This window comes from Pinus tabuliformis, chromosome 1_2, assembly GCF_031772625.1.
Source record: "Pinus tabuliformis cultivar Carrire ecotype Pingquan chromosome 1_2, CPIR1, whole genome shotgun sequence".
Taxonomy (NCBI): domain Eukaryota; kingdom Viridiplantae; phylum Streptophyta; class Pinopsida; order Pinales; family Pinaceae; genus Pinus; species Pinus tabuliformis.
The window spans coordinates 495,151,966-495,164,027 of NC_142298.1; the positions used below are offsets into that span (position 1 = coordinate 495,151,966).

The window sequence follows — 12,062 nt, forward strand, 5'->3', positions numbered from 1 at the left end:
AACTCCCTTCAAGTAGGTCTAAAAACAAAGGCTTGTCCAACAAAGAATGAAAAGCTCAAAATTGGATGCAGGGTCTGCCCCTAGCTTAAGACCTATTCTACAACAAAGAATACATGTTAATTCATGACTAGCATCACTAAAACTGTTTGATAGTGTTGATAAACTCACTGGGCTTTCAGACCCATAAGTTGAGATTGAGCCCCAACCTGTTTCTGCTGGTTTTGCTGGTAATTCAAAGGTCTTCTGAATAACATGATGTGTGGCTCAGCACGATGAATGGCATAGTGCACCCATCCACGAGACTGCTGAACTACAATGGCTCACTATTCGTTGTGGACCAAAAACAATATCAATTTGGTTAAAATTATTAATATGTTTCTAATAATAAAAATAAAAAACAAAACAAAAAAACAGATTATCGCATTAAAAATGGCATTTGAGAACAAATTAGGTGCTGATTACCACATTGGGAAGTTGGAAAAACAGATGCATTTGCATTAAAAATGGCATTTGAAAACAAATTAGCTGCTGATTACCACATTGGGAAGTTGGCAAAACAGATGCATTTGCATTAAAAATAACATTTGAGAACAAAAATGCGGTGCTTACTTCATTGAGAAGTCGGTTCTTGGGAAGCAATTTGGCAGTTTCCAGAGGGAGAACCACACGTCTCGAGATGACACATAATGCTCAATCATCAAAATAATCCATTTGGGTGAAATAAAACCCTAATTACAGATATTCAACTCACCACCTAGACAGCCAGCGATCAAGCATACCCATACTCAAAGATAAAACTATAAATATCTCAAAGAAACTTTGATATGCATTATCTCAAAGAAACTTTGATATGCATCTGATTGGCATTTATTTAATATATGCCCAAACTTCCAGGAAATGATTTGCAATGTAAGAACAACGTGGACACATCGTCTCCTTCTCTGCATTTTTTTAATTACCTGGCCTGCAAAGTAGACAGAATACCAATACCTGGAGATGAGATATTCCCATCAAGGTTAGGCAAAGGAATTTGCATAGAAGACAATTTACCACCAGAAGTGGAAACATCCTGCTCCGTTGGTTGATCCTTGGGGCTCTTCCGCTTTCGATCATTTGTTCCTGTATTGCATCATAATTGCAATAAAAAAGATCTTAGTCCACATTAATAAACTGAACAACTTTTCTGCAACCAACACATGAATCTACAGGTCTAGACATTTGCAGAATTTGTTGCATGGGACGGTGTAAAATACACTGAATATCAGTACCTGGAGAAGAGATATTCCCGTCAAGGTTAGGCAGAGGAATTTGCATTTGGTCTGAAATTCTTTCTCTGACTCAGAATTCGAACAAATGTAGCGAGACTTAATAATATATTTTTTCTTGCTCATAAAATTGCAAGTCTGGCTGCATGAAAAAAAATGAGGGTTATGTCAAAATGTTTAAGTATCTTTTGTTCCAAAACCAAGTTTTTCACATTGTATCCTTGCACATTCTAGTGTGACCCTTCCATGTTAATCCTTGGGCACAGAATACCTAACACCTCCTTCAAAGATCCAAGATTAACATGCATTCTCACGAATCATTATAATCTTTACTCATGGTTTCTCATGCAAAGGTGGGAACTCTATTTGTTTTAAAATGGTTTAAACTCCACTTTTTATTGATACAATGAGCACTATCATATTTTAGTCAAAGAAATATGTATTTTTCCTTGCCAAATATTTAGTGAGGGGTTACTTAATTTTGAATTCAGTTTTTCATTCATTAAATTTTTAATTAAGATTAATAAGGGTTTGTTACATGATTTTTATTAGTAAAACCCTAAAATTGTGAATATCTAACCTAACCCTCATCCATGGGAGCCTTTGAGATTGCATTGTCCTAGGAAAAAAGCTATGTGATGCCATCGGTGTGCAAGGATTGGTCTTCTTTGCCATATGTGCCTTGGGAAATACGCTCCTCCATGTCATTACAATGAGGTCCATATTACATAAAAAATTAGTATACGTGGCCTCTGTCAAGGATGTATGTGCTCCCTGTCTTTGTGAAAAGGACCAGAAGCTGCTTAGCCAATTCAATCATGCATTTTCATACTTTCAGTAACCTTTTTTCGAATGAATATTTTTTTTTTCCTTTTTCTTCGTTTGCGGACAATTAGTGTGAACAAACATTACTGCAATTTCAAACATTTTAATCTCTAAAAAATGCATTGAGATATCATTTCATCCAGGGCAAACATTTATGTCTCATGATTTTTATAGTGTGCATAACATACCCATTTATTTTGGCGATGTTTTTACTTTTTTTAAGATAGAAAAGATTCAAAACATGTACCTGAGCAAAATTCTATTTATTGTTGTCTCTGCAAAATTATATATTTCTTCCAGCCTCTAAGGCATTCTTTATATATCCAGATATTTTCACCTCTGGAAAATTTTAAGAGAGTTTTGAGTTATTTGTTTTTCATTGTTTGTGTTTGAATTAATTTTGTCGATCTTCCAATGCAACTCCCTTCAAGCAGGTCTAAAAACAAAGGCATGTCCAACATAGAATGAAAATCTCAAAATTGGATGCAGGGTCTGCCACTGGCTTAAGGCCTATTCTACGACTAAGAATACATGTTAATTCATGATAGGCATCACTAACACGGTTTCTATCAGACCCATAAGTTGATATTGAGCCCCAGCCTGTTGCTGCTGGTTTTGCTGGTAATTCAAAGGTCTTCTTAATAACATGATGCTCAAGACAATGAATGGCATAGTGCACCCATCCATGAGACTGCTGAACTCCAATGGCTTGCCATTCGTTCTGGACCAAAAAGAATATAAATTTGGTTAAAATTATTAATATGTTATAATAATAAAAATATAAAATAAAACAAACAAACAGATTATCGCATTAAAAATGAGGGTTATGTCAAAATGTTTAAGTATCTTTTGTTCCAGAATCAAGTTTTTCACTATCTCCTTGGACATTATAGTGTGAGCCTTACAGGTTAATCCTTGGGCACAGAACACCGAACACCTCCAAAGATCCAGGATTAACATGCATTCTCACGAATCATTATAATCTTTACTCATGGTTTCTCATGCAAAGGTGGGAACTCTATTTGTTTTAAAATGGTTTAAACTCCACTTTTGCTCATACGATGAGCACTATCATATTTTATTCAAAGAAATATGTATTTTTCCTTGCCAAATTTTTAGTGAGGGGTTACTTAATTTTGAAGTCAGTTTTTCATTCATTGAAATTTTAATTAAGATTAAGAAGGGTTTGTTACATGATTTTTATTAGTAAAACCCTAAAATCGTGAATATCTAACCTAACCCTCATCCATGGGAGCCTTTGAGACTGTCCTGGGAAAAAAACCATGTGACACCATCGATGTGCAAGGATTGGTCTTCTTTGCCATACTTTCCTTGGGCAATACGCTCCTCCATGTCATTACAATGAGGTCCATATTACATAAACAATTAGTATACATGGCCTCTGTCAAGGATGTATGTGCTCCCTGTCTCCGTTAAAAGGAGCAGAAGTTGCTTAGTAAATTCAATCATGCATTTTCATACTTTCAGTAACCTTTTTTCGTATGAATATTTTCTTTTTCTTTTTCTTCGTTTGCGGACAATTAGTGTGAACAAACATTAATGCAATTTCAAACATTTTAATCTCTAAAAAACGCATTGAGATATCTTTTCTTTATCCAGGGCAAACATTTATGTCTCATGATTTTTATAGTGTGCATAACATACCCATTTATTTTGGCAATGTTTTTACTTTTTATTAAGATAGAAAAGATTCAAAACATGTACCTGAGCAAAATTATATTTCTTGCTCTGTCTCTACAAAATTATATATATAAGTCAAACTCGATTCTTCCAGCCTCTGAGGCATTGTTTATATATCAAGATATTTGCACCTCTGGAAAATTTTAAGAGAGTTTTGAGTTATTTGTTTTTCATTGTTTGTGTTTGAATTAATTTTGTCGATCTTCCAATGCAACTCCCTTCAAGCAGGTCTAAAAACAAAGGCTTGTCCAACAAAGAATGAAAAGCTCAAAATTGGATGCAGGGTCTGCCCCTGGCTTGAGGCCTATTCTACGACTAAGAATACATGTTAATTCATGACAAGCATCACTAACACGGTTTGATAGTGTTGATAAACTCACTAGGCTTTCAGACCCATAAGTTGAGATTGAGCCCCAGCGTGTTGCTGCTGGTTTTGCTGGTAATTCAAAGGTCTTTTGAATACCATGATGTGTGGCTCAGGACGATGAATGGCGGCATAGTGCACCCATCCACGAGACTGCTAAACTCCAATGGCTCACCATTTGTTCTGGACCAAAAATAATATCAATTTGGTTAAAATTATTAATATGTTTATAATAATAATAAAAATATAAAATAAAACAAACCAACAGATTATTGCATTAAAAATGGCATTTGAAAACAAATTAGGTGCTGATTACCACATTGGGAAGTTGGCAAAACAGATAAATTTGCATTAAAAATGGCATTTGAAAACAAATTAGCTGTTGATTACCACATTGGGAAGTTGGCAAAACAGATGCATTTGCATTAAACATAACATTTAAGAACAAAAATGCGGTGCTTACGTCATTGAGAAGTCGGTTCTTGGGAAGCAATTTGGTAGTTTCCGGAAAGAGAACCACATGTCTGGAGATGACACATAACCCCAATCATCAAAATAATCCATTTCGGTGAAATAAAACCCTAATTACAGATATTCAACTCACCACCTAGACAGCCAACAATCAAGCATACCCACACTCAAAGATAAAACTATAAATATCTCAAAGAAACTTTGATATGCATTATCTCAAAGAAACTTTGATATGCATCTCATTGTAACTGACCAAAAGCAGTTATCGGGCATTTATTTAATATATGTCCAAACTTCCAGGAATTGATTTGCAATGTAAGAACACATCGTCTCCTTCTCTGCATTTATTTAATTACCTAGCCTGCAAAGTAGACTGAATACCAGTGCCTGGAGAAGAGATATTCCCATCAAGGTTAGGCAAAGGAATTTGCATAGAAGACAATTTACCACCAGAAGTGGAAACATCCTACTGAGTTGGTTGATCCTCGAGGCTCTTCCGCTTTCGATCATTTGTTCCTGTATTACATCATAATTGCAATAAAAATTATCTTAGTTCATATTAATAAACCGAACAACTTTTCTGCAGCCAACACATGAATCTACAGGTCTAGACATTTGCAGAATTTGTTGCCTGGGACGCTGTAAAATATACTGAATACCAGTACCTCGAGAAGAGATATTCCCATCAAGGTTAGGCAGAGGAATTTGCATTTGCTCTGAAATTCTTTCTCTGACTCAGAATTCGAACAAATGCACCGAGACTTAATAATATTTTTTTTCTTGCTCATAAAATTGCAAGTCTGGCTGCATGAAAAAAAATGAGGAAGGTTATGTCAAAATGTTTAAGTATCTTTTGTTCCAAAATCAAGTTTTTCACTTTGTCTCCTTGCACATTATAGTGTGAGCCTTCCAGGTTAATCCTTGGGCACAAAACACCTAACACCTCCTTCAAAAATCCAAGATTAACATGAATTCTCACGAATCATTATAATCTTTACTCATGGTTTCTCATGCAAAGGTGGGAACTCTATTTGTTTTAAAATAGTTTAAACTCCACTTTTATTCATACGATGAGCACTCCAAGATTAACATGAATTCTCACGAATCATTATAATCTTTACTCATGGTTTCTCATGCAAAGGTGGGAACTCTATTTGTTTTAAAATAGTTTTAAACTCCACTTTTATTCATACGATGAGCACTATTATATTTTACTCAAAGAAATATGTATTTTTCATATTTAGTGAGGGGTTACTTAATTTTGAAGTCAGTTTTTCATTCATTAACATTTTAATTAAGATTAATAAGGATTTGTTACATGATTTTTATTAGTAAAACCCTAAAATCGTGAATATCTAACCTAACCCTCATCCATGGGAGCCTTTGAGACTGCGTTGTCCTGGAAAAAAACCATGTGACGCCATCGGTGTGCAAGCATTGGTATTCTTTGCCATACTTGCCTTGGGCAATACGCTCCTCCATGTCATTACAATGAGGTCCATATTACATAAACAATTAGTATACGTGGCCTCTGTCAAGGATATATGTGCTCCCTGTCTCTGTTAAAAGGAGCAGAAGCTGGTTAGCAAATTCAATCATGCATTTTCATATTTTCAGTAACCTTTTTTCGTATGAATATTTTCTTTTCCTTTTTCTTCGTTTAGCATAAGAAATCTTACATCTTATCGTGTAACATGTCAAAATCATTTGGACGCAACAAATTCGACTATATCGATCGAATAAATTTGAAAATTTATCCATCCATTTGACTGGTTGAGAGTATTGCTATAAAATTTGACCTTTTTAAAAATCATGACAGATTTACAAAGTACGCAATTTTGATGTGGTAAAAGATTGTATTTTCTGGTAATGTTATGGGCTTTCTAGTACATCTGTACTGCCATGTGTTTTGTAAAAATATCAGTGTTTTCAATATGTCATGATTTCTTTAGAATATTGAAAGATGAACTGCAACGAGAAATAGTGCGGGAGTGCAGAGCTGTGGGAAGTGTGGAGCTCCGCACACCGCACATTTGATGTAATGACATTTTTTTGGACTCATGTTTCCGCACGCTGCACATTTGATGTAATAAAAAATTCTTGGACTCATGTTTTAAAGAATTTCATCAGAAGTTGGTGTGAGGTAGTTGTTGTGAAAAACATGATTACTTATCACAATTGATCCGGCAAATAGAAGAAAATGAAAGAAATCTTAACTAACGAGGATGTCATTGGCAGTAGATATGAATGCCATGAAGTCTCGAACAGTAGCAATGTTGACAGCATGCTTTACCACGATCAGCAAATATATGTCTGTAACATAAACTGTAGGTACTTACCGTGGGACATATCAACCAGGGCCATCGACATTAGCTCATGCAACATTTTATGGTGATAAACATCATCAACAACCATGGCTGGTTCTTGTGGATACGGGAATCTATTTAACAATGGATACGGTATTCAGACAATGACTCTGAGCACATCATTGCACAATGACTCTGAGCACATCTTTTCAGTTATTGAATTTGTTTAGTGGGTTGTCCCATTGTCATTGCCTTTGGTACCTATAGAGATATCGTCGCACTAAGCGGAGGAGATTGTTTAGCAGGGGATAGAGTTGAGTTCTTGGGACCATCAGTTCGCTTTACGGTGTGCCATTTATCCTGAGGTTCCAGGGGTTGAGACGAAGGATTACGGAGCTTGCAATATTTTGTAAACAGAACGAATGGAACCATCTAACATGACTTCGCAAGCTAAGACATCTAAATAGAAATACGAAGGATAATTTACCTAAACTATATCTCCAACTATTAATTATTTATGAATTTAACTCAGGCATAATCCCCAAAAGTGTGTAGTGTTCCATCCCAAGTGAGTAGTATTAACGATCTGAAACACGGTACCTGAAACTGATATTTATTGGAATGCAAAGCGAGAATCGTCTACATAAGAGTATTACATAGTGTATCGAGTTAGCCATAGGAGTGCAATAGCATAGCTATGATGGAAAGTGATAGTTGTTGGAAGTAGTGGAAGTACCCAATCAATAATTGTGGAGATACAGCTTCATTAATGTATTGGGTAGTATATATTATTTATTGGATTTTGTATTTAGTAAATGTAATAGGTGGCATATACTACCAGCATTAATAATTTATTAATGGGTGGCATATACTATCAGCGTTAATAGAGTTATAGCTCTACAAATATTGATAATCTGAAAGTAGTAGTGTAGTGATTGGATTTTTTGTTTTCGAAGTAGCAGTGTAGTGATTGGATTTTTTGTTTTGAAAGGTAATTTAAGTAGTGGCAATGGACAGCGGTAATGGTGAGCCATAGCTATGAGTGTGTGTGCATTAGATACCATGTTCATGTTCCACCCCATATTCATGTTCCACAGACCATGTTGTCGACTTACACCGCATTGTTTTCTTACACTGCATTTCCATATTGTTACAATCAATAAAATAAATAATATTGTTTGACTTTCATTGTGAGAAGAGATCATTATGCGGAAACTTTCATTGTGTGGAGTTACTCTACACTTCTACACAATGAAAGCCTTTGCACAACACATTCACCTCGACACAATGAAATCCATTGCACAACACATTTACCTCCACACAATGAAAGCCTTTGCACAACACATTCACCTCGGCACAATGAAATCCATTGCACAGCGCATTTTACCTACGCACAATGAAATACATTGCACAGCACATTTACCTCCGCACAATGAAAGCCTCTGCGCAACACATTCGTTCTTAAAGAAAGCATCAAATGAAGACATTGTAGAGTTAGTTGATCATTAAACATGCAAGGAGCCCCGTACCAATCATGATAGTCCATGGAGTATACTAGTAAATTGGGATGTTATCCCTATGGACCCACCTTGTGTGTTCATTATTGGCACCATTAATGCTCCACAAACTATATATCCTCGCGGATCTTAATCTGGCAAGCTTGATGTGCCTAGTTTCGATAGTGTGGAGCTTGCGGCAAGACTAAGATTATGCACTAACAAAATATTGAGATCGTTAACTCACACTCCGCGTAATTAGGGTTCCGGTAGCATTGAAGATAAATGATGATGGTGCAGGAGTCAACGATCATCAAACACATGAATTATCCTTTGCATCTAGTTGTATAAATGAACGGTAACCATCACAATCAATTGACAAGAGTTGGAAAGGGAGTCAGTTTGAGGGGGAAAGTGATTGAAACTTAGATCGATCCACAGAGTCAAAGGTTGGGCCAACTATCACAATTAATAGGATATGACCGTAGCGGTACCTGCATGTGAAGTGATATAATCATCGTATAGATTACCATAAAAACTGGTTAACTCTGCATGCCCAGTTTTGAGGAAGCGGAAATATTTCAATAGAAAATAAAAGCATTTCACTTCGTTCATTCTTACGGTAATATGAACCAATGCACATGATATAGAGCGTGCTTTGTGACTAGTTCCCCTTTGCAGAGATGTCTGTGGAGATGATAGTTGTTAGTTTTTCAGTAACTTGTGCAGAGGATCTTCGTTTGCAGACAAGCATGTGGAGCTTTGTTTGTGTGGAGCTTTCTGCACAGTGAAATTTCCGCACAATTTTAATCTAAATACTAGCTCAAAGATCGAACCCACCAAAAAAAATTATTCTTTCTAAGAAATAAAATTCCTTTAACTAATTGAAAATATCATGGAGAAATTTGCATGGTAATCACCCCGCTTTTGCTCATGTCAAAAAGTTGTTCAACCAAAATTTTAAGCCAATTGTGCGTTGGTGAAATGAGCCAATTATTTACATTACCCTCATCCATGGGAGCCTTTGAGACTGCGTTGTCCTGGAAAAAAACCATGTGACGCCATCGGTGTGCAAGGATTGGTCTTCTTTGCCATACTTGCCTTGGGCAATACGCTCTTCCATGTCATTACAATGAGGTCCATATTACATAAACAATTAGTATACGTGGCCTCTGTCAAGGATATATGTGCTCCCTGTCTCTGTTAAAAGGAGCAGAAGCTGCTTAGCAAATTCAATCATGCATTTTCATACTTTCAGTAACCTTTTTTCGTATGAATATTTTCTTTTCATTTTTCTTCGTTTGCGGACAATTAGTGTGAACAAACATCACTGCAATTTCAAACATTTTAATCTCAAAAAAACGCATTGAGATATCATTTCTTTATCAGGACAAACATTTATGTCTGATGATTTTTATAGTGTGCATAAACATACCCATTTATTTTGGCAATGTTTTTACTTTTGTTAAGATAGAAAAGGTTCAAAACATGTACCTGAGCAAAATTATACCGTGATCAATTCAAAGCCTCAAATACAGAAATTTAAAAAGGCTTTTTGTAGATAGAAAAAATGTGGGTAAAGGGTTAGTTAATGCCAACCTGGAGGATAACAGACCGGTCGAATTCCGCCCTGAGAACTTGAAAGGCCCTGCAAACAGCGGTGGAAAGGTCTGATAAAACCTTTGACAGAAAATTAGTGAGCAAGAACCTAAGTTGGGCGAATGAAATGGCGTGTAAAAGGTCGAAATGACGAACTTAACGAGGAATAAGCTAAACAGCGCGCAAGGGTAGACGGAATACAACAGGAGAATGACAGGAAGACTGCTTTTAATCGTTCGGCTTCCCATTCAATTCGACACTGAGAACTCTGGTCCACTGCGATTTGCACAGGGAACAATCTTTGAATTGCAGATTGGAGCAGATTAAAGTACAGATAGGCAGAAGATTCAAGTCTACATTGCAATGGAAAATTGGAAACCTGTCGTGCGATATGTTATCCATTTTATCATTATGCAAGCTCACAGAGTACAAGATATGATTCTTTACGTGTTAAAGTAAAATCTGTTTATAGATAAAACTGTGCCCGCTAAGCTAAGGAGAACTAACTGACTGTCATGCCAATCCCAATACTCTGAATTAATAAGGCCATCGATTCTGTGTAGCTACTAACCAAGCATATGATTTGTAGCCGCATCTTTAAGTGAAACCAACAGACGCTCAGCACAAATTCTAAACTTCAAGGTCTGGGAGATGGCATTCTACTGCAAATCTGTGGTTGTCTTATAGAGATCATTACAGTGTATATGATATATACTAGAATAGAAAACTGAATCTTAGCCACTGCAGTAAGATAATAATGTAGAGATCAAACAGATAGCAAGCAAGAAAATTGGGTAGACACTAAATAGATAACTGTAACCATAAGTGATGGCATTGAAATGGGCAATGATGTTATGTTAGTGACATAACAGAGTGAAGAAGTCAACTATCACATTATTCACTTCAAAATGAACATAAAGGACTTGTCTGGGAAAGCCAGCAACAAGGATATATAGACTGAAAAGTGACTAGAGGAGAAGGATGTAACCAGTGCAGGTACAGATTGAGATTAAGAAAACAAATAAAGGTAACAGAAAACATTCAAAAACGCATACAAATAAAAGGAAAAAGGCTGAGATTGAGAATGCAGATAGGGATATTCAAGGCTTAAATCATTAAATAGGCAAAGACATGCTTAACTTATTATGCTGATGGAACACGATCAAACGCTGACTACATATACAGAAAGCAGATAGTAAATGAGGTGAAATTGACAGCAGAAATAATGGACTTTAACTCTGAATGAAATCAAACTGAAAGCAGGAAGAAAGGACACTTTAAAATCATCAGAACCAGCAGCTTTTGCCTCTCTTAGTTACCTAAGACATATCTCTGGACTTTAAATCATCACAGGCAGCAGCTTTTGCCTCTCTTAGTTACTGAATACAAATCCTTGCAGCACATGCATGCACCACCTCCACTACCAAACCCAAGCACAGTTCCTCGTCATTGCACCATGGAAACACATCAATACTCTGAAAGCTCTGAAAGCACTCAAGGAAAGCATTCAATTTCTCTGTCAAATGATAACAGATTAGAGAGCTGAACCCTGAGACTGTAACTGAAACTAAAGCGGCTTCTTCTTGCTTTGCCTCTCTTAGTTACCTAAGACATATCTCTGGACTTTAAATCATCACAGGCAGCAGCTTTTGCCTCTCTTAGTTAATGAATACAAATCCTTGCAGCACATGCATGCACCACCTCCACTACCAAACCCAAGCACAGTTCCTCGTCATTGCACCATGGAAACACATCAATACTCTGAAAGCTCTGAAAGCACTCAAGGAAAGCGTTCAATTTCTCTGTCAAATGATAACAGATTAGACAGCTGAACCCTGAGACTGTAACTGAAACTAAAGCGGCTTCTTCTTGCAAGCAGGAAGCACGGAAGACGCTTCTTCATTAATCGTTTTCATAATTTTCTTTGAATCCCAATAACTGAGAAGCACGTAATACGCTTCTTCATTAACAGTTTTCATAACAGTTTTTAATCCACGATTGTCATAATTTTCTTTGAATCGCAAGAACCGAGAAG

General features: G+C 36.3%; 1 pseudogene; it reads right to left on the reverse strand.

Moving 5' to 3' along the window:
• Positions 1-12,062, reverse strand: part of LOC149206494 (UDP-rhamnose/UDP-galactose transporter 6-like) — a 76,070-nt pseudogene that overhangs the window by 17,925 nt on the left and 46,083 nt on the right.